This window comes from Anticarsia gemmatalis, chromosome 14, assembly GCF_050436995.1.
Source record: "Anticarsia gemmatalis isolate Benzon Research Colony breed Stoneville strain chromosome 14, ilAntGemm2 primary, whole genome shotgun sequence".
In the NCBI taxonomy this organism is placed as follows: Eukaryota; Metazoa; Arthropoda; class Insecta; order Lepidoptera; family Erebidae; genus Anticarsia; species Anticarsia gemmatalis.
The window spans coordinates 6,296,271-6,301,649 of NC_134758.1; positions in this window are offsets into that span (position 1 = coordinate 6,296,271).

Consider the following 5,379-nt stretch of genomic DNA (forward strand, 5'->3'; position numbering starts at 1 on the left):
GAACCACTTTGAATAAAATTTTGTCCCGGAATGTGTAAGAAATATCTAGTCCCGGTATATTTATGTACTATTTATTTATAGATCAATATCGCTTTTATAAAATATCGTGCACGACATGTTAGGAAAAGATAGAAAGGAGTAAAGCGAATCAGTTACATACAGACATACATACAGAGTTACTCGTGACACATAACAACCGGTGCCCAAAAAATGTAGGAAATCATTAGTAATATCGATTTATAAATTTCATAACACTAGTCAATATCAAATCTTACAATACAGCAAGAAAAAAGCTTTCAATATTATCTACATCTAAAAGAAATCTCCGTGGTTAAGTGAAATATAAAACAATTTGTCTGAAATGATAGGGAGTAGAGAGTAGCGTGGTCGGCCGACCCGAATGCTCTCCGGGGCCTCGTAGAACCCTATTCTTAAGGCAAGTTTTTTTAGACAACTCCAAATGAGGGAGTTCATTTAAAAATATCTAGGGAAATCCCTACCTACAATTCTATGTAGGTATTTATGTATAAAAACCTTTAGGTTTTAAGTAATTAGACCAATCGTAGATTTTCGCGATGATAATAGATGTTTTCATAAAGACTAGGTTCTTTTAGTCTTCTATTAAGATCAATCAAAGTTGAATGCTAGGTAAGCCTAAAACAGACGAATAAAAATATCACTTTACTTATATTTTGTTTTTTAATAATCAACCTTAGTGTAATAAAAAAACAATATATTTTTTAATTAGACATTCGTAGCTTAAAGAAACAATATTTACTTATCCTACTTATTAAAAATGTTAACAAATAACCAAATATTTCAGACGTAAAAGTGGTTGGGGTAAAACCCTGTAAAAAGAGAAAATTGATTAAGGTTATAAAAACAAGAGAAAGGGGCCAACATAAGGCTGGGTTATGACATAATGCACTTTTTCAGCCACAAGGGTTAAGGCAGAGGAAATATAATATGAAACCATGATAAATGTTATATGTTTGGATCAAAAAAAAAGAACAAACGTTTACGATTGTGTTCAGATATCTACATTGAAAACATCATTGTTGTAACTAAGTATGCTGTTTACTTAAATAACAAGCTAGCACCTAACTTACGTTGTTACTCTTAGCCCACACAACTTCCTACGTATTGATCAACAAATATACAAAAATAACTTTATTATCCTGACGCTATGTAGAATCTATAACAAAGTGAATAATATTTACCATCTTAATAGGTCAGAAACATGCGTCATAAGCAAGACGTCTTTGTGCCCTAATTATAAGTTTATCAAACAAATATACGCACGAATTTTATTATTATTTACATATAACTACGTCAAAAATCAATACATATTTAGAAATCAAACATCGATAAAAATATCCTATAGCTACATAAAATGAGCTACTTGTTTGAACCCAATATTTAAGTTGAACGGAGTAGATCCTTTACGTTCAAGAGGGGTCAAAAAGCTATTCGGGAATAAACGACGGGGTTTTAGATAACAATAAAATAAATAACCATCACGTCTGTAATCCATTGTGTTTTCTTAAAAGAGTATCTATGTTGCGGAGTGACCAACAACAGGGTGATATCCAAGTTAATGCAGTCCTGTTAAAAGTTATGTGACATTTCAGATGCATGGCAGGTGATTTTTATTTTATAAAATGTCACGTTCCATTTAAACTTCATTGCGATGTCCTTGCGCTATGTCCACTTCAATTGATTGACGGTTAACTCCATATAAATAAATGAAGTTCGTTGAGTATAAAAAATTAAATTGCATACGTTAGCTCGTTTCAGAAAAAAATCTATGTTTTTGCAATAAATAGATTAGGCGATTATTGAAAGTGCCAGTTACATAATAATAATTTAATGTCCACTATTTAGGTAAACACATTTATATGCAGGTATATTTCATTGAGAAACTGTACATATAACTATGAGTAATTAAAACCTATCGTACTTGTTTTATTTTTTATGCTAACATTGTTTCAATCAGCGATTGCAACTTTGCAACCTAAATATGCAGCACAACATCAAAACAGATACGAACCCGCATAATGTGTGCATAAAATACATAATAATCTGTAATACTAGTTATACTACATCATTATTATGTAAATATATCTACAAATAAGATACAGATATTATTGCTTTTGTTTCCTTGTATTTGTTACAATGACATTAGACTTTAGATCTTGTTAGTTAACGAATGACGATCAGCAACAATCAACAAAATCTATGATTTTTTTGTGTTTAACATTACGCCGTACATAGAAAGTAAGTAGTTTTAATAATACAAAAAATATCCGATTTAATAAAATTGTAGTTCTACGCACCACAAGTAAACGAAACAGTAAAAGCGTTCATTTCCCTTTGTTCCACACTTTACTACTGAGTAGCTCTGAGAATTGCCAAAACAATCGACATCGAGGTATGCTTATAAGCTATGGACATGAATTTAAACTGGGCTGAAATTAGTTTCATACATAGGTACTCGCCTATATACATATGTACTCGCAGTAACACCACATTTTATAAAATTATGGGTTTATTTCTAAAAGCTTTACTCTATAAAGAAAATCATGTTGATATAACGAAAATACAAAAATAGGTGCGAAATTGATATTACATATTAACCCAATTAATTAGGTATTCCCTCAAAAACGGTGTTACATATATAACGTATTATTATATTATTATCAACTATAGCCACATTAGGCATCCAACTAACCACGTTGTTTTTACAAGATCAGCCGTTATCTAATAAACTGTATAGCGTAATATATGATAATTCATTCACTTGATTAGGGAAACTTTGTCAATCCATAGTCCAAAAGATCAGTCATTGACCCGACCGAAAAATCGCGCGAGATATTAAATAAACTTCCGAGTGGCGTGATTTATATCGTAGGTACAACCCATCAGCTTAATAGCTCGTGTATTTATGTGATAATTTATTGTAAAATCATGACATGTTGGCATAAAGAAAAGTTTAACGAAGAACCTAATACATTTCGACCTTTGGAATAAAATACAACACAGACTGTAACCGTCGAACTCCGATCCTAAACTTGTTCAGCATAAGCACACTTCCCAAAAGTTAAGATGTACTGCTACCGTTAAGGTAAGAGAAGTTAACAATGGCTTTAGCAAAGTCAACCACAACATACAATGAAACGAGGGGTTTGAGTTCTTTACAGACAGTTGCTCAGGGTCTATCTGTCTTTAGGTCCTTGGTTCGTTTAGGTACTTACTTAGTACCTAATCTAAATTTGTGTAAATGCACTCATCTATCCATGACAGGGTAACACCAAGGGTGTATTATCTTAGGCAGTCTAGGATAAGACAGGGTAAGATTGAAAACAAAAGGTTATCTGAAAGCTATCAAGTGATAAGATTTATCGCTTCTGGAACCACAAAGAGGCAATAACACAAATATTATTCATATTGGAGATACAAATAAATTATGATACTCTACAATAAATAAACATACAATTACATGGCAGATATACCTAGATGTGCATAAAATAATTTTATTATGAAAACTTCATATAAACCCTCAACCGTTTTTCCTACGATAGTGGAGAGAATCCTTAAAACTAGGTAACATGCAGATCACGCCTTGATGATCAATAAAATTTGATGAGGTAATGAGAAGAATACATCGCAGTCCTCTTAAACCATCTCTAATTTGTTCCCCAATTCTTGGATAGAACTTGGCGCGTGATGAGATAACAACTTAGGTGTGGCAACTCACTGCTATGCAGTACGTTTATACTGTCGGATGCTTAGCAATATCCGCCTATTAACATCACGTCAGTTCAAGCCGCCGAAGTATAATTTCTAATCCGCCTGAAAACGTAGTAATTATGGCTTTACCTCCGAGAGCGTTTGTGGCGGTGGTCATAAAGGAAGTCGTTATTTACCTGTGAATGTTTACCCGATGTTGATGACCGTACTGCTACTGAAGTGTTACTTTGTTCGCTTGTTATGTGCCGCTATACCAGATGTTATATCTACGATATAAGATTCTTATAGACTAATACATTAGCGTATGGAAATATAAACAGTTAGAGTATAGGTATAAAATCTTTTATCTGAAGATGTATGAAAAGCTGCACCTATAGACGTAAAATTACGTACCCTGGCGTTCGATTATGGTTTTTCAGAAACTTCTGCTCAATGGAACATGATCATTATATAAATCCAGTAGTGCATAAAATACATACGTCTAATGACATTCATAACAATGAACTTACGATAGGCCGCCTCTATCGATGTGGGGAGCCTTGTCCTGTCCTCACGCCATTAGCAAATACGCTACACGCATACTTACGACCTACTTTGAACTCACCCTTATCTCACTATTATTGGAAAAGTTTTCCTTTTGTCGGATGTATACGCCAATAGCGGTGTTGAACTCGCAATTTATCTAATTAAATAGGTGACACATTATCATTTATGTGCCAATTATGATGAGTGGGTGCCTTGAACCCGTTTAGTTGTACTACTTCATCATTGTTTTCATCGACCATGCGAATTCCGGTCAAGGGAACAAAAACATTATCAACCAGCATAATCTTTCAGATTAACTTACCAGCCCAGGATATCTCAGAATGTTTTTTTAAGTTTCAAGGGAGGTATAGCTCGTATTTTTAAAGGCTTTTATTATTTTATTAATATTTAACATTAGGTCGGGGAAAAAGTCTTTTCGCATTATAGTATGTATGAACTTGTAGTAATCTCTTAGGCTTCAAGAATCACAAAGAGTACGCGGTTCATTATGCTTCTTTCAGTGAGCTTGTGAGGTACCCAAATATCGAGCTTTTTTATATAGAGAAAAGGATTTTATTACAAGTTCATACATACTATAATGCGAAAAGACTTTTTCCCCGACCTAATATAATATGAAGGTGTCGTCTAGTAACCAGGTGGTTCTCAAGTTTGGTACTTAAGTAATAATATAATTTTGATAAGTTGCTAATCATTAGCTTCGAAAATGATGCGGCCAAATTATAATGCATATTTAATCAAGTTTCCAGTGCACCATAAATATTCATATCCATCAATTGAAAATTCCGTAATAATTGAGGTCACAGAATTATGCAAGTTAATTACTTTGAACCTCTATCTATACGACAATAGTCGTATCGTCTCACGCCATTCCAAATAACAATTTTCAAATAGGAATATAGATAGATTGTTAGGATACTAGGTTGTCTGTAACTTTTCAGAAATTAGCAAATGTGTGTGAGAACACATTTGTTTAATGAGATTGCATGTTAATTCTATCTATATATGTTAGGGAATGATCCCTAACATCTCGATAAATACTTAAACCGAAAACAGTTTTTCTGATCGTAAAATAAAACGCACATA